This window comes from Choloepus didactylus, chromosome 3 (genome assembly GCF_015220235.1).
Source record: "Choloepus didactylus isolate mChoDid1 chromosome 3, mChoDid1.pri, whole genome shotgun sequence".
Taxonomy (NCBI): domain Eukaryota; kingdom Metazoa; phylum Chordata; class Mammalia; order Pilosa; family Megalonychidae; genus Choloepus; species Choloepus didactylus.
In genome coordinates, this window is record NC_051309.1 from 144,869,756 (window position 1) to 144,889,567 (window position 19,812).

A 19,812-nucleotide genomic window follows, 5' to 3' on the forward strand; every position below is an offset into this window, starting at 1 on the left:
TTGAATATTAAAATCTTACTCAAAACTGAAGCAAAAGTATCCATTACCCAATTAATCCCCTCAATACTCAACACCTATATTCTGAAGAAGAAAAAAATACGTATATATAACCCTAGTCTAAAATTTTTATTGTAGTGAATAAGCCTCACTGCTGAAAAATTACATGAAAAATGTAATACTGTAAAGAAACTGGTTTCTCATTTAACACTATCTTGAATAATTTTGTTGATCTAAATGATTTGAATGTGGCTTGTTGTATAAATATTTTCACTGCCATAATAATTATCTATCACATAGAAGAAGTTTTAGTTTCATATTAATGCTCTCTTTTTTAAAAATGTGTCAAATGGACCTTAATGCTTAATTAATCTTTTAAATTAATTGTGAAAAAAAGCATTAGTTTTGAAGATTAATTTTAAAAATTAAATTTTATATTTGTTGAATTAATAGAACATATTAATTCTAGAATAAGATGATATATGCATAATTAAAGTTTAAAAATTTCTTGGTATTAAATAGGTAAGATAGGAATATTCACAAAAATTGCAATATTATATGTGGAGTGAAAAATCCATATGTAATTCTATGCTTAAGTGAATATTTTTTCTATATTAAATGTAATTTTGATGCTCAAGTATTTTTGCAGTGTACTCTGCTTAGCTGCAACTCATTTAATTACTTATGCATTCTTTATTTTATGTGATAGCTAAATTAGGTTTGGGAGGTTAGGCTTAATGTTTATTGAGTGCTGAGTATACACCAGTCAGTGATATAGCAGCAGGAAATGAAACAGTGAAAGAAAGAAACAATGTTTCTGCAAAAAAAAATCACATAGTAAGAAGAGCAATGCCATGCATTACAGAAGGTACAATTTTTAATAGAGTGGTGAAAGGAGATTTTTCAGAAGAAGTGACATTTAAGGAAGAACACAAATAAAATAGAAGTACGTGTTAGTTTCCTCGGGCTGATGTAAAAAAAAAAAAAATCCAGAAATTGAGTGGCTTAAAACAATAGAAATTTTTTGTCTCACAGTTCTAGAGGCTAGAAGTGGAAGTCTGAAATCAAGGTGTTAGCAGGGCCATGTTCTGTCCAAATCTTTCCTTGCCTCTTTGTGGTGTTGGCCAGCAAGCCTTGGCCTTCCATGAGTAACTCCAGTCTCTGTCTTCACATGGCCTTCTCCCCTGCAAGTTTCTGTCTCTGTTTCTCTTCTCCTCTTCTCCCAAATACACCAGTTATAGTGTAAGAGCCCACCCTAGTCCAATATGAACACATTTTAATTTAACTAATTACACCTGCAATGTCCCTATTTCTAAACAAGGTCACATTCTGAGGTTCTGTGGGTTAGGACTTCAACATATCCTTTTTGGGGGGACACAAACAAAGCATTCCAAATGAATGTAAGAGCAAATTTGAAGGTTCAGATATGAGAACATGCTTGCCACGTACTAGGTAAAGCAAGAGAACCAATGTAGAGCAGTGAAAGGAAGTTAACTTGTAGAGGTGTCAGTTTTAGTTTGCTAGGCTGCTCAAAGTGGACACCATGAAATCGGTTGACTTTTAACAATGGGATGTTATTTGTTTACAGTTTTAGGCTGTGAGAATGTCCTACTCAAGGCATTATCAAGGTAGTGCTTTCTTCCAGAAGACTGGCTGCCAGCAGTTCTTGGCTCCTCTGTTACAAAGCAAGGCACACAGTGGCATCTGCTGGTCTCTCCCTTCTCCCATGGGTTTTCTTGCTTTCATCCTATTACTTCCATTGTTTCTCTCTCTCTCTCTCTCTCTCTCTCTCTCTTTCTCTCTGTCTCTGTCTCTCTCTCTCTCCATTCCATTTCTAAAGGACTCCAGTAAGATGATTAAGACCCATCCTGGGCCATGCCTTAACTGGAGACATGAAAACCTACTCACAGTAAGTTTCCACTTACAGGAATGGATTAGTTTTAAGAACCTGATTTTCTGGTGTACGTACAGTTTTAAACCATCACGGTGTCCAAGGACCAATACTTGACAGTTTTTGTAGCCCTAGGTGAGGTCCTTGAATTTTACTGTAAGTTTGATGGGAAGCCATTGATAAGGTTTTGGTATACCTGTAAATGAAATAAACTGAATGCTGCTACCCTGTCACATCAGCCTCCCTGTCTCAAGGAGACTAGCTCAGATTTTGAGATTATATCTGCATGCTTTTTCTTTACAACAGTCCTGCCCAATAGAAATACAGAAATATAATGAGAGCCAAATATGTAATTTCTATGCTATCCAGGTACAATTGACATTATTTTAATAATATATATTATTTAACCCAACATATTTAAAATATTAGCATTTTAATATTTTAAAATATCAATGAAATATTTATTTTTAAAATCAGTGATACATCCTATTTAATTCAAAATCATTTGACATTTCTTGCCTTGTCAACAATTTTGAAAACCACACAGACAAAACTATGTATATTAATTCAACAGTCCAAAAATTTACTCCAATTTGAATTTTATTCATCTGAACTGTGTAATTATATAGTTCTGTCACTTAAAATACAAAATTTTACTCTAGTTTTTACATTTCAAAAAATATCTTCAGTAGTAATTAGGAATATTATCTTTGAAATTATTTATGAGAATGCCCCTTTTCAAAATTTGGCACTCTCTCTCAAGAGCTGTAACCTGAAGTTTGTATAATTATACAAACCTGAAGTTTGTATAAGTTTTAATAAAGTAGAACCAAAAAATGTTTATTTGAAAAGTGTATATTAATAGCAAATGAAATCATTTTAAGGAATTGGTCATAATTTTTGCACTTGTCATTTCAACTGCTTTCACTCTACACCTCCATCTCATCCTCCAATATTGAATATTAAGACTTTGATATCAGATGTGTACTTTACATGTACAATACATCTCAGCTAAGATTGCCATGTTTTAAATACTCTATTGCTCCACATGTCTAGTAGCCATGATATTGGGTATCTCCTCATTAGTTTTCTTTAAATATGAATGTTTCCAAAAATATGTATATTTTGTTGTATTCCCATGCTTTTGAGATTTATAAAAGTGGCATTATAATTGATGTGTTTTCTAAATTTTAGAAGTCATAATTTATTGGTGGGATGGTGCAGTGTTGACACCATTGGTGAAATGAGAATATTTATGTATTACTCAAAAGTAAAAATAAATGCCAGAACCTCAGTGGTTTTATAAAGTTGGGTAAAAAATGAATGGGTGTTCACTGGATTGTATGCTTCTTCATTCTCACATCCATTATACAATCTTTCTTATATGTATCGGATATTACATGATAAAAATATAAAGTAAATAAAGAGAAGTAGGAACTGCAGGAAATATTCTTTGTAGTGGTGTTAACAGCAGAGACAGCAGCATCCATATCCCCGTTTCGGGGACAGACAGCACAGCAGTGCCAGAGACAATTTCCCACCACAGATGGTGTTGGTGGCACAAGAGGTGGTATCAGGCTGTGCAGTAGCAGCAGCAGCAATGCCAGAGGGCTGATCCTGAGGTCAGAGTGTGGCTAGGATCTGGCTGTGCATCCCTCAAATCTGGCTGCACAACCATCCCAGGGATTCTATGCACTATTAAATATCCTCTTAACAATTTTATTTTCTTGCTCTGTTATTTTCAAAAGGAGGCTTTAATTTTTTTTTTTTTTCTTGTTGGCTAAAGGAAATACACAATTAATACTTGAGATTATGGAAAAATCATAGGAGAATTATGACAGTGAAAATAACCAAATATGGAAGAGACATGAAACACAATCAGGACAAGATGATATATAAAACTTAAATAGTTCAATCAAGCATGAAATAAATTAAAATAGTAAATGGCACTCACCAATGGAAGACATATCCTTGCCTTAATTTAGCCCATATATTATGGAGGGTTTTCAAGAAAATAGGTAAAAGGGGGAAAATACCCATTTCTATAAGGCTAGCATAATTTTGCTATCAAAATTGAATGAATGTTACCAAAACAAAAATACTTTTTAAAAAAACATAGAACTGTACACCATAAACACTGAATCCTAATGTAAATTATGGACTATATTTAATATATAATTAAAATAATGTTTCCTCAATTGTAACAAAAATACCACACTAATATAAAGTGGGAAAACTTCATCTGTGATGGGAAGGAAGCATATGGGAACCCTATACTTTCTGAATATTTTCTGTATACCTAAAACTTCTCTAACAAAAAAGGGAAGAAGCATTTCTTGTCAAATTTTACATTAGAATGTGAATGCAAAATGTCTAAGCTAATTATCCAGCTACTTTCAACAATGAATTTAAGAATGAGAGGTCAGGATTAAACAATTTATATCCCAGTTGGAAATAGTGGTTACAAATTATTAAAATAATTAATTCTGTGTAATTCATCTCTTTGCTACTCAAAGTATATATTCACATTACAATACAGTTAGGAGAAAATTGATAAAACTACCAAAAACATAGTTTTAAAAAAATATATAGTTATATCAAATGATGAGAATATATTTTATATAACACATTTAAATTGATACTGTCTACCACAAGCTATGTAAAACAATACTTGATAAATAAAATTTAATAAATTTCCTTTGAGGTTGCAAACAAGGAAAAAAATGCCCAATTTAGCTGCTCTTGGTCAACATACTAATTGAAGACCCATACTGTCCAGAAGGGGAAAAAATGTGGGAGGTATAAGTTTTGGAAGGAAAGCAGCTGATATGATGATCTAGAAAGAAAACCCAAGAGAGTCATTAAAAAATAAATATAAATAAAAATGTATAAAAAATCTAGTTAAATTTCCAGAATACTTTGGGTTGAACTTGATTCAATTAAAAAACACAGATGAAAAACAGATAAAACATTCTGATCAAGCAAGTTTTGTGGCAAACTATGCACTCATTATTAATAGAAAGCTATTAATGTGTGGCTTCTTTAAGAGAATTGAAGAAGTTAGCTATAGGAATTAAGAGAATGAAAAAAAACCCATCAAATTTGGCCTTCAATATATGCATTTTGTGAAAGAATAGATATTTATCTGGGACAATTGGGAAAAATAGAGTAATGCTGTTAATTTCTTATCAAGTTCAATCACTTGTTTTTTTTTAAATTCAGTTTTATTGAGACATATTTGCATAGCATACAATCATCCATGGTGTACAATCAACTGTTCACAGTACCATCATATAGTTGTGCATTCATCACCCCAGTCTATTTTTTTTAAACATTTTCCTTATAACAGAAAAAGTAAAAATAAGAATAAAAAATAAAAGTAAAAAAAGAACACCCAAATGATCCCATCCACCATATTTTTCATTTAATTTTTGTCACCATTTTTCCACTCATCCATCCATATACTGGACAAAGGGAGTGTGATCCAAAAGGCTCTCACAACCACGCTGTCACCCCTTGTAAGCTACATTGTTATACAATCACCTTCAAGGGTCAAGGCTACTGCGTTGCAGTTTGATAGTTTCAGGTATTTACTTCTAGCTATTCCAACACACCAAAGCCTAAACAGTGTGTAAGAGTGCCTAACAGAGTGGCCTCTCAACTCCACTTGGCATCTGTCAGCCACTGAAACTCCACCTTGCTTCACCTCACATCCTCCTTTTCGTCAAGAAGATGTTCTCAATCCTACAATGTCTGGTCTACATTCATCCTTGGGAGTCATACCCTGTGTTGCCAGGGAGATTTACACCCCTGGGAGTCATGTCCCACATAGTGGGGAGAGCAGCAAGTCCATCTGCTGAGCTGGCTTAGAGAGAAAGGCCACATATGAGCAACAAAAGAAGTTCTCTGGGAGTCTCTTAGGCACAATTATAAGTAGGTTTAGCCTCCCCTTTGCAGTAACAACCTTCATAAGGGCAAGGACCAAAGTCAAGACTCAGCCTATTAAACTGGTAGTCCCCAAGTCTTGTGAGAATATCAGGAATTCTCCAAGTGGGGAAGTTTAATATTTTGACATTTTCTCCCAGTCCCTCAAAGGGGCTTTGAAAATACATTTTTATTCTCTGCCCAAATTATTGTGGGATGTATTGAGGCTTCACACTAACTTGTACAATGACTAGATCTCACCCCCTATTAAATGTTCCACATAATTATGGTGTTTGTATAAACTAAACATACAAGTTAAATTACAGAGTGTGCAACAGAAAATATAGATTTTGCCCCAAATAAACATCTCCTCCTTTTGTCTCACAAAGAAGTTGAAGTTTGAAAATACAGTCAATTTCATCCTTTACCCACCAGTAGGGGATATGTACATACTTTCTCTCCATATTTTCTCCAGCTCTTGTATCCCTGGGTTTATTTTTTAAACAGTTTTTTTCACACAGCATGCAATCCATCCTACGTAAACAATCAGTGCCTCTTGATATAATCACATAGTTATACATTCACCACCACAATCTATATGAGGACATTTCCCTTTCTTCCACAAAGGAAGAGGAAAAGAAGAAAAAAATATAAAAAAAATAAATAAAAGATAGAAGAAAAATAAAAATAAAATAAAATACAATGGAATGGTCAGACAACACCACCACCGACAAGAATCCCATACCACTCCCTTATATACCCCTCTTATAGACATTTAGCTTTAGTATATTGCCTTTGTTAAAATTAATGGAAGCATCTTACAATGTTACTGTTAACTGAAGACTTTATATTGCATTGATTACATTTTTCCCCTATACCATACAATTTTCAACACCTTGCAATGCTGACATTCATTTGCTCTCTCTCATGTAAAAACATTCTTATATTTGTACATTTAATCACCATCATTGACCACTGTAGGTTTCCTTGTGTTATGCAATCCCAGTCTTTATCCTCTATCTTTCCTTCTAGTATTATGCATACACATAACCTTCCTCTTTCAACAAAATTCATATTCATCTTTATTCAGAGTAGTTACCATATAGTGTTACCATCAAAAGTATTGTGCTATTCATTTCTGGAGCTATACAATCAATCCTGTTGATCTTTCTGTGCTTCTTCAGCATAAAATGCCTGATCTCTACTCTATTTCTAACTCCTGATAAGCTGTGTTCTCAACTTTAATGCTCAAAGTTCGCTCATCAATGTTTGTTCATATTAGTGAGACCATACAGTGTCTGTCCTTCTGTTTCTGGCTAATTTAACTCAACCTACTGTCTAGCATTTTGTCTTTTGGATTTTATATGTCATATCTTATTTTTATTTCTTTTCCTCTTGCTCTTTTTACCCTTGCTGATAGTTTTAATTCTACACTCTTCTCCAAACCTCTCTCTCCTGCCTTTTCCTACCTGCCTGTAGTGCCCTCTTTAGTATTTGTTGTGAAGCAGGTATCTTGTTCACAAACTCTCTCAGTATCTGTTTGTCTGAAAATATTTTAAACTCTCCCTCATTTTTGAAGGGCAGTTTTACCAGATATAGAACTGTTTTTCTCTTTTGGTATCTTAAATTATATCATACCACTGCCTTCTTGCCTCCATGATTCTACTGAGAAGCCCACACATAGTCTTACTGAGCTTCCCTGGTATATGTGATGGATCACTTTTCTCTTGCTGCTTTCAGAATCACTTTTATCAAGCAGCTTTCAGAATTCTCTCTTTGTTTTTGACCTTTGATAATCTGATTATTAAGTGTCTTGGAGTAGATCTATTTGGATCTATTCTATTTGGGGAATGCTGCACTTCTTAGATTCGTAATTTTATATTTTTGTAACAGATGGGAAATTTTCAGTGATTATTTCCTACATTATTCTTTCTGCCCCTTTTCCCTTCTCTTTTCTTTCTGGGACACCCATGACATGTATACTCATGCACTTCATGTTGTAATTCAATTCTCTGAGCATATTTTTCCATTCTTTTCCCTGTCTGTTTTTTGTGCGTAGGATTTCAGATGTCCTGTCCTGTAGTTCATGAAACCTTTCTTCCACCTCTTCAAATCTGCTGTTTTATGTTTCCATTATGTTTGTCATCTCTTCTGTTGTGCCTTTCATTCCCATAAGTTCTGCCAATTGTTTTTTCAAACTTTCAAGTTCTTCCTTATGTTTGCTCAATGTCTTTTTTATATCATTCATCTCTTTTGCCATATCTTCAACTCATTGATTTGATTTTGAATTGATTTAGCATACTGTTTGAATATCATTAATTTGTTGTTTCAAATCCTGTACCTAATTTGAGATATAACTTTGTTACTTTGACTGGGCCATATCTTCATTTTTTTTCTAGTATGACTCATAATTTTTTGTTGTCTAGCCATCTGGTTTCTTTGATTACCCCAATCAGATTTTCTGAAACCAGATGGTCTGAGGCCTCAGGCAGAGGATGTTATTAGTATCAAGTTTCCCTGAAGATGAGACCAGCCAATTGTCTGACTTTCCTGTAAGGCATCTGGACTCTGTGTTTTTCCTATCTTGCCCAGCAGGTGGTGCTTGTCAGCCTTCAGCTCCCAAAAAACATAAAGAGTTATGGCACCTTTAATTCTCAGCAGACCCTTTTTCTTCCAGAGACTGAGGATGAGTCACAAGACAAGCTTAAGCTGTTTCTGTTCCCACCCTGCCCCAGGCTCTGGGGTCTGAATTCTCTGAGGGAGGGCAGCCACTTTAGCTGGGCCCTGCCCCCCCCTTTATATAAGGAAGATAAGTACGTTAGGGAATTATATCCTTCACTTTTCTTCTTTCTTTGTCTGTTTTAACTCCACCTTTGCCTGGTTCAGTGCCGACAATTGAAAATGACTGAGCTACTTAAAATGAGAGAAAAAAGATAAAAGAGAGAATTCCCTTTTTCAGAGTCAGTCCCCAGCACCCCCTCCCCAGTTACACCAGTGAAGAGCCAGAGTTTGTAGCCAGTTCTATGGTCCCCTTTTCTTGGGACACGTCCCTTTTCCAGTATCTTGAGCTCAGTGGCCTCCAAAAGCCTCTGTTTTTATTTGTTTATTATTTTATTATTTCCATCAACCCTGCCTCCTCTCTGTCCGGAGAGACCTCAGAGTTCCTTTCCTGCTTGGTCTGGGTTTATCTGTGCTCATAGCTTGTATTCAGTAGTCCAAACTTGTTAATTAAAATTGCAACTGGAGCTTGGTTTGTGCTACCTTCCCTTGCTCCTAGTGGAGACTTCTTTTTCCCACAGGGAAGTGCTCCGACTCAGCCTGCTGTGCCAGTGGGGAAAGGGCAACATTTTGGTGAGCTTTACTTACAGTTCTATGCTGTGATCTCAGCCATTCCACCCATTCCAGACTGCTGTACAATATGTGTCTATTCATGGGTGTCCCCCAAGAGTTTTTACAGACTATTTACTTGCTATTCCTGGCTATTTACTAGTTGTTCTAAAGGACTAACTAAATTCTACTCCTCCCTATGCCATCATCTTACTCCTCCCCCCTCAAGTTTCTTGCATTCCCCACTGTGCTGAATGAGGCTAGCCACAGACGTAAATTTAATTGTACATATTGAACATTTCTTGAGTATTCCTGGATTTCCCTTTTCAGTTCCAAAGACAGAAGCCAATGGGCCATGTTAGGTCTCTTCTCAAAGTACTATCACTGCAGTGCAAACACTATAGAAATCTTAATGTGAGCAAAGCCAAATCTTAAAAGGGTTTTTCCCCTGTTCCACACAGGCATCTCTCACTGAATAATGTTACCTAGTAAGTGGGTACTTTATTTTTTTTCTTTAATTCCTGAAGCCAGTGCATTATAATTGCTATCCTACATTTACTGTCTCCATTGCTTTATCTTACTTAGGAAAAAAAAATAGTTGGTAATAACAGTATATAGGCAGCTCTGATGCTTGTGTTGCATCCATTGGGATTTCTCTGAATTCAGCTATGTGCAAACTCAGTGTTCCAGGTTAATAATGCTGTTATGCAAAATACCAGAAATGTATTGGCTTTTATAAAAGGGGTTTATTTGATTACATATTTACAGTCTGAAGGCCATGAAAATGACCAAATTAAGGCATCAACACAAGTATATCTTCACCAAAGGAAGGACAATGGCATCTGGAAAGCCTCTATCAACTCGGAAGGCATGTGGCTGGCATCTGCTGATCCCAGGTTGTGTTCCAGCTCCTCTCTCAGCTCCTGTGTGTTCTTCAAAATGTTGCTCTTGGGGCCTTTGTCCTCTCTTAGCTTCTCCGGGGCAAAGTGTCCAGTAAAGTCTGCTTTCAAGGGCCATCTTCAGAATGTCTCTCTAAGCTGTAGCACCAAGCTCCTTCTGTCTGAGCACTTATAGGGCTCCAGCAATTTAATCAAGACCCATGCTGAATGGGTGGGGCCACACCTTAATGGAAATAATCTAATCAAAGGTATTACCCACAGTTGGGTGGGTCACAGCTCCATGGGAACAACCTAATCCAAAGAGTCCAACTTAATCAACACTAATATGTCTGACCCCACAAGATTGCATTAAAGAACATGGCATTTTAGGGGACATTATCCATTCAAACCAGCACACTTGGGTATATTTTGAGCTGCTTACATCCCACCTCTAATGGGCATAGAATATCTTCATTCTGAAACTGAGAACCTGCTTTGTCTACAGTCAAATTGCAGTTAAAAATTATTGGAGAGTCAATGAACACCCCTTCCCCCATTAACTACTGATTAAATGTCCCAGCCTCTCATCTTTCAAGTGGAAAAGTTTGGATTAATAAAGGGCACCTCTTCAGTCATCCCACTGAAATTGAGCCCCACTGCTCAGAGCAGGAGCATAAATGAAACATCATATATTTTCTTTATTTCCTTCCCTAAATTTTTCTCCCCACTTCTTCACCTTGGTCCCTGGGATCACTTTTCAGTTAAAGTATATTCATCTAGGACTTTATCACAGGTTCTGCTTCCTTGGGAACCAAGACTTTGAGAGTTGTTATTAGAAGTGATCAGGTTAAACAGACCTGTGTCATGGAAGTCTGTCATGGAAGTCTACCAGTGGCTAGATGGCAAGCTAGGTACAAGGCTGGTGGTTAGGAGGGTGGAGATATCCAATATATGTTATAGTATCTCATGAAAAAGTATTTCACCTGTGGTAGATTGGGATGAAGTACAAATGACAAGGGGAAGTACTCTGCTGTGTAGAAGTTCTAGCACAATGCTAACAGTATTAACCCTACAAGGAAATTTGTTAGAAATTTCATTTCTTAGGCCCATTTCAGACCTACAGAATAAGATGCTTTCCTGGTGACGCTGATGCTCATGAAAGTTTTAGAATATTTTTTCTAGCACGTCTATTATTTGGGATCAAAATTAATCATAAGGGCTATGGAGCCAACAGGATTTTTTAAATTGTCCTATCAGTCTTGGAGAACTGGAATAACAACCTCAGTTACCTTACTATCAACCCTGAGCATGCCATGAATGCAATGTTGTTTACGATTGCACTTCTATGCCAAGGCCAGAGCCCTGATAGTAAAGTAGTGAGTCCCCAAGATCTAGGATGACGCCATTTGGATGCATACACTTGAACATCTTTAATCCTTACAGTGCCCTAAAACCTCTGAAGCAAAGCTGCAGCCCAACTCCATTGAAGACAGAAATCTTCCTTTGCCTGTGAAGACTTCCTTTGCCTGGAGACCATGAAAATAATTCATCTCGTGGATATTTCACAATGCGATGATAATCCTTCTCAGTAGTTCCCACACCAACCTCAACTACCTTAAAAGAATTAAAAAAGATTAGGTGGAAGCATCATTTCAGTTGGGCAGACTTCCTAAACTCACTCTATGAGGGCTGTATTGCCCCCTGATACCAAAGTCAGATAAATGAAATATGGAAAATTACAAGTGTTACTAAGATGTAGAGAAATTCGAACTCTTAGGCATCGTTGGTGGAAATGTAAAATGGTACATCCACTGTGAATAACAGTTTGGTGTTTCCTCAAAAAGTGAAACTTAGAATTACCTTATGACTCAGCAATTCTACTCCTAGGTATATATCCAAAAACAGTGAAAAACTGGTCCAAACAATTATGCGTATGCTCATGTATGAAAAACATTCATATGTTCATAGCAACATTATTCACAATAATCAAAAGGTGGAAACAACTTGTGTCCATTAACAGATGAATGAATAACACAAAATGTTTTATCCATGCAATGGAATATTTGTCAGCCATAAAACAGAAGTTCTGATACATGGCATAATGTGGATGGATCTTGAAAGCCTTAAGTTGAGTGAACTAAGTCATACACAAAAGGTCAAATATTGCATTCTCCCCTTTTATGAAATATCTAGAATAAGCCAATTCATAAAAAGAGAAAGTTGATTAGAGCATATCAGGAGTTGGGGGAAAGGATGAATGGGGAGCTATTTCATAATGTGTACACAGTTTCTACTTGCAAGGATGAAAATATTTTGGTAATAAATGGTGGTAATGGTAGAACAGAATTGTAAATATAATTCCATTGAATCTTACACTTAAAAATGGTTCAAAGTCAAATTTTATGTTATACGTAAGTTACCATAACACAAAGAAAAGGAAAAAAAAAAAAAAAAAAAAGATTTTCCCTCTTTCTGGAAGGGAAGGGGGGTGCTCTGCAGCAGTTCCTACATAAGCTCCAGGACGCTTAATTTCAAGGTTTGTCTCCTGCATAGATGCACCTGAAACCTTTCCTCATTATATCATCCCAGGGGGATTGAAGCAAGGGGCATCCATTCTTTATTGCTGTATTAACATGTCTGATCCTTAAACCAGAAAGCTTGTCTTTCCTTTCAGAACTAAATAAATAGGTAAACATAGATATTAAAAATGTGATAGCCCCCAATCAATAAAATAAATAAAAAATAATATTGAATCCCAGGAAAAATGAAAAAAATTAGAACAACTTTTAAAAATCTGAGGGATCCAAGCATGTTTGTCACTATCATATCTCCATTTTATTTGCCATTCTGGCTCCAGCAAAAAGCAGATGTAACCTAGAGGATGGCATTGGAAACTGCAATCTCAACTAAGTAATAGTCAAATTACAGCTGCCCTGGCAGATGTGACATATTTGCTAGACCAAATTGGCATGGTCTCCAGCACATGGTTCTTTTCTGTTCTTATCAGAAAAAAAATTATCCAAAAGAGTTTGTATTTCCTTGGAACAGACCTCAGTATTCATTTACCATCTTGCCCTGGGCTATGTTGTTTCTTCCACCATCTGTCTTATTGCTATCCTGAAAGACCATAACCAACTGAACACACTACAGTATTATATTGTCCCACTCTAATGGCAGCAACACGCAAATCAATCACAGTATATTGGAGGCATTGGTAAAACACATGCACTCCAAAAGCTGGAGTTAAGCTTTAAGAAGAATGAATGTTAAGAAGAATCAGCCACAAATGTGAATTTTTAGGTGTTCCTTTTTGTTGGGATGCTGGGACATCTCCAAAGTAGATGTCTAATCACTGCATCTTATACCTTTCACCATAAAGAGGTACACACAATACCCAATAAATAGTCCTATTTGGTTTCTATACGCAGCATATTTCACACCTAAGAATACTAAACTGATCCATGAACTAAATGACATAAATTGTTACCAGCTTTGAGTAGGACCCAGAATAGGCAAGGGTCCAGACTGTGATGCATGAGTCCCTGTCACTTGGACTAAATGACGCTGAACACTCTATATTTTTAGAATTGCCATTAGTGAGTGGGCAGTTATGCCATACGGAATTCAAGGCAAGCCCAATTGGGAGAATAAGAATGGAGCTCTTCAAGATTATGTAAACAAGTCCATCCAACATGCAGCATACAAGTATATAACTTTCAAAAAAAAGTCTTTCTTTGCTATTGGGTTCTGGTAATAATGAAGCATACTTGCCCAATCTTGATAATAAATTGTAAATTGCAGCAACCATGAACAGGAATTCAGCTCTCTCAGGGATTAGAATCTGGATCACACCACCAGTTAAACCACTGACACTAACAGTGCTACCTGAGTTTGATAGGCATCTATACTAGACAGTAGGCAGAAGATAAGAGATGATGAATATCAGTTACAATCCTGAGCCGAACTCTAAGAGCAGGGAATATAATTTGTCTCACTAACCTTCCTTTTTTATGCTTTCCTCAAGAAAATAAACATGCCCAAACCCTGAAGGAACTACTCAAAGAAATGATACGACGTATATCAGTGCAGCACAAAAAAGTAAACTCTAGTGGATTGTATGATGCACCACCCACATTCCCCTTTACAAATAAAATACCCTCACCCTCTTCCATTCCTTTGGAAACTCCTGAGAGACAGCTCTCAGTTGTCAGTCTCCTTCTTTGCCTAAGGCCACACTCCCATTTGTGAGGCAGCCCACAACTAGTGAGTGCTTTAGATGGGGTTACAACAGCCCAGCCACCTCATCCAGTTTAGGATTCCTCTTAATGGGCCATCCCAGTTCAGAGCTCCCTTTGTTAGTGGTCAAGGATTCTGTTGATACAGTATTACAACCTAATTTCTCCCTCTGTCCAATCACGCTTCCTTTCCTTCGCCTCCAAATTGTTACCCAAAGTATACTCCATAATAAGCTTCTATATGCTATCCTCCATCTCACAGTTTGCTACCTTGGGAACCCAAAGTGCAACCATAGGTAGGGATAGGTATGGGGTTCAAGTGAGCACTTTTACTTTCAATGTAACTGTTTAAAAATGCTTAGCACAACAGGATTATATTTTGTTTGTTCCCTTATTAAAATCATTAGCATAAATGGGAATGGTAGTACAATCTTTAATATATTCCTCTACATATAACATTTAGTTCAGCATGAATTTTTAACGTTATTTGCTAGAAACTTTCTGGTATGCAATATCAGTCAAGTGAACATGCTCAGTGATTCAATATAGTCTGTCAACATAACAAACAATATGTCAAACCCAAGATATTTAACAAGACAGATCAATAAAAGTATTCATTGTTTTGTTAGTCACACAGTTACTATGATTTGCTTAGTATTATTTGTTTATATCCTTTAAAAATAAAAATAATAATACTGTATTGAAATTGGTTCTTTGAGATACTTGATAGAAAATTGATTTTAGTTTTTTAAATTAATATCTATCATCATAAAATTATTTACCAGTTAAAGAGAGAAAGCATGGCATTTCCCCTGTGGCATTTTTTTTCTTTTCTTTTCTAAAAAAAAATTATAAAGAAAAATATTCTCAGTGGATACTTACAATGTGTATTGCAAGTGTATTTCAAAAATTGCAAATGATTTCCATAAATTTAATCTTAGAATTCTCTAAAAATGTATTTTATATTTTTGAAATAATGCTGTTCTTACAGTGCTAGGAACTAGGTTAACAGTGATTTTGAGTCAATAAAACATTGCTCATGCTGAGTATTTTTCATTCATATGTGCTATGTATAAAACACATTTTGTATAAAACAAATTTTTAGTGATCATTTTAAACTTCAATATATATTTAGTTGCATTTTATTTTGAGTTTCCATATACTTTATAAATTGACACTGTGGTTCCAGGAATAAAGTATACCAATGTAAGATTAAAGTTGTTTTTGCAAGTTCTGATACATAACTCATGTGCCCAGGTTGTGTCTGTGAGCAAATTGAATGGGTATGCATATTTTTTCAAACAAAATAATATGGATTGCAAATATTGGTCTTTGATAATAATTAGCTGCACTTGAACATAATATTTTACAACTGCGCAGACATATAGTTAAAGTGTTGAATGTTTTGTTCTAGGGAGCTTTTTTGAAGACAGATGACAAAGTATGCTTCTTTGGTTTCTCAAGCTAAACAAGCAAGTATCTCTATACACTTCAGAACTGCAAGTAATATGATATTAGAGAATCAAAAAGATATCAACACAAAAAGACAAAGAGAATGGTCAAGGAGATAAAAAACTACCAATATGAAAAAACTTCAGAAGCTTAAAAGTGAATTGCAACAGATAATATTGATGCCAGTGCTGGGAAGTAATGAACGCACACTCAGTGGCCATCCCCCATTATTCTTCTATGGTGTGAAGATGTTTCAGTCTGTTTCCCTTTCACAAATGGGGCAGGGTGTGCAGTGGGGAGTGGATGTTAGGTCTATGGTAAGGCCTGACCAGAACTTAAACCTGAAAACTGAGAACAAGCAGCCCCAGAAGCTTAATAGGGAAGGAAGCTCTCAGTGGCAGGGCCCCTCCTCCTGGTGTAGATAAATAACTGCCTGGGACAACACAAACTTTTGTCTCTTCTCTGATGCAAAGTGGGGTATGCAGAGCAGCCATCTACCAACCCTGACCCATACAATTTGGCCTTCCAGGACTGGCCTTTGCTAGTTTGGACTCTGTGCTGTGTAAGTAATAAAGTGGTCATTTCATGAAAATTTCTGTTGTGCCTGAACCTGTGTTCCCACAATGCACTGTGCTGCAACTCATTCCACAACTACATCTAATTTCAGTTTCAGCTTCCCTTCTTGTATTTGGACCATAAATTCTGCTTTCTGCTTCAAAGTCACCTCCACTGCAGACTTTGCCTAACCCACTCACAAGCACAGCCAGGGAACCCAGGGAGGGCGCCAGGAAAGCAACCCTCAAACAATTTTGGATGGAGACTGTAAGTGATCCATGGTCCTCCATTACTAGTAAACAATTCTGGGTGGCATTTACTACATTTCCTATGGATAACAATGGAATCTGGAGTAGCAGTGATAAAGTTGCCTGTGGTAGTGATTTCGGTAATGAAACTTTAGTTTGGTTTTCCTCTTCCTTTTCCCAATTATGGAAGTGATGAGATCTGAGATGATGAACAGGCATCCCTCAAAATGTTTACCCAGTTTAATTCAAGATGAGGATTGGAATGAGAAGGAATTAAAGAAACATCACTGGTTTTTAAATCTACTGTATTTGCACAGTGGAAATACTGTATAGCCATTTGTTATCACATGTTACTTTCCCACTGCATTCGGTGATGTTAAATTGATAACTTGAAATCAGTCACAATAATAATATTTACATGATAGAAACTGGCAAACACTATAAATTGGGACTTTTTAATTCCAGAGATCTGGTTATTAAACATTTGCCAGCATACCACTGCACGTAGCCCATGTATATTAATTGGATTCCCAGTTGAAATAAAAATATACTTTATCAAAGAAAAAATTATTTAATCTTTGCTTTTTGGGATCATCCTACTAATTAACTTATAGCAGCCAAGTCATTTTCTCATTCCCTGCTTTCAGCAGAAACACTTGGATGATACAAAGAGGAAACAGAATTAGAAAGTAGACTTTGAAGATGGAATTCCAGAAGTAGATAACTCACTAATCAGATGGAGGAAAATAAAACAAAAACCTCCATTGCTGGTAAAAATTAGGATGGTGATAACCTCTAGAGTGCAATACCACTGAAATCACAAAGACTCTAATCTAGGATGAATCACAATTAATTAGGGGTGAAAAGTGAAGCACTGGATTTTGTGATAGCTCTAGTATTTGGACATATGGGTCAAGTATAATTTAAGGATTTTTGACCTGACTAACTTTTGTTAATAACCTTTGATGCCTTACAAGAAGGTTGAAAGACCTGAGACATTATTATTGTTATTATTATTACTATTATTATTATTTTATTAACTTGATGCATGGTATGTGTGTTAGTTTACCAGGGCTTCTATCACAGATATCACAAACTGCTTTTGCCTTAACAATAGAAATTTACTGGACCATGGTTTTGAGGCTAGGAGAAGTCAAAAATCAAGATATTGGCAAGGCTTGTTTTCTTCTGGAATCCATAGCATTCTGGCATTGGCTCCCTTGGCTCTACCTCTGCCTCCCCTCAGACGGTGACATCTTCTCCTTTCTGGCTTCTGTGACTTCCAGGTTCTCTTTATAAAACCTCCTGTAATATGGACCAAGGCCCTGTTCTGGTTTGCTAAAGCTGCTGGAATGCAAAATACCAGAAATGGCTTTTATAAAGGAGATATATTAAGTTACAAATTTAAAGTTCTAAGGCCATAAAAGTGTCCAAACTAAGGCATCAACAAGAGTATACCTTCACTGAAGAAAGAACAACAGCATCTGGAACTTCTGTCAGAAGTTCTGTCAGAACTTCTGTGCCTTTGCTCCTGGGTTGCATTGTTTCAGCTTTTGATTCCAGTGGTTTTCTCTATAAGCATCTGTGAGTTCTCACTTTAGCTTCTCCAGGGCAAACTCTGGGGTTCATCTCTCAGCTTTGCACCTCCAAACATCTTTCTGCCTGTATCTCCAAGTATCGGGGTCTGTTGGCTCTGAGCTGTCTCTCACTGAGTTCTCGTAGGACTCCAGTAAACTAATTAAGACCCACCTTGAATGGGCAGGGTCACATCTCCATGGAAATAATCTAATCAAATGGTACCACCCGTAATAGGTCTGCCCCCACAAGAGTGAAGTATAAAAACATAGTTTTTTATGGGGCACATAACAGATTCAAACCAGCACAGGCCCACCCTAATTCAGTTGGCTATACCTTAACTAAAAGTAAAATCTTCAAAAGGTCCTTATTTATAAATTTGTTCACATCCACAGGAATGCATATTATGGTTAAGAACATATTTTTGCTGGGGTATATAACTCAATTTACCACACTATGTAAACCAAAAGGTCTTTGTGGAAACATGTAAAGATCACCTCAGCTCCTGCAGCTAAAGGGAAGACTGGGTTAAAAATCAGTTTTAGGACTTAGATACAAAGAGTAGCTTAACTGCAAAGGGGATTGGAAGTGCATCCTCGACAGATCTCCTCTAATAAATACAGGGACCTTATGGAGAAGAGGAAATTCAGACACTGTCATTTTATGATAGTTTCCTTATGTTTGGTTTTAGCAGTTCGATTAGTAAATGTTTAGGCATGGTGTGCTAGTTTGGATCTATTATGTCCCCCAGAAAAGCCATGCACTTTAATGTAATCTTGTGGGGGCAGACTTATTAATCCTTTTGATTAGGGTGTGACCTTTTGATTAAGTTGTTTCCATGGAGAAATGACTCACCCAACTGTAGGTGAGACATTTTGATTAGATCATTTCCACGGAGGTATGATCCCACTCATTTGGAATAGGTCTTAATTAGATCACTGGAGTCATTTAAGAGGCTCAGGAATAGAGACAAGAGCAGGGACTGACAGAGATGCTTGGATTTGCAGACAGAAGGACATTTGGAGATGCTAAACCGAGAGATGAAACCCAGAGTTTTCCCTGGAGGAGCTAAGAGTGGACCTTAGATGCTTAGAGAGAAAGCCACTGGAATCAGAAGCTGAAAGCAACACAACCCAGGAGCAAAGGACCAGCCGATGCCAGCCATGTGCCTTCCCAACTAACAGAGGTGTTCAGGACACTATCGGCCTTTCCTCAGTAAAGGAATCCTCTTGTTGATACCTTAGTTTGGACACTTTTATGGCCACAAAACTCTAATTTGTAACCTAATAAATCCCCTTTATAAAAGCCAATCCATTTCTGGTATTTTGCATAACGATAGCTCTAGTCAACTGGAACACATGATTTTCTTTAAATTTATCCTGTGTGAATCTTCATACTCACACATTCACACATCACCAAATCAGGGACATTTTCAGCCATTATTCCATTGTTTCTTCAAATATTCTTTTTTTCTGGCCCAACCTTTTTGAATCCAACCCTCTTGAAGAGTGAGATGCAAACGTTCTGATATTAGACATTTTTATATTAAACCTTTTGATATTGATCCACCAGTCACTACTGTCTTTACATTATCTTTACCATAAGTAAGTATAAAAATGGACAAAATTCATGACACTATTCTTTTTCAGGCATTGAAACACTGTGCACAACTGTTTCTTGATAGAAGGGAAACACATAGGCAGAGCCCTAATTACTCTCTGATTTTCACC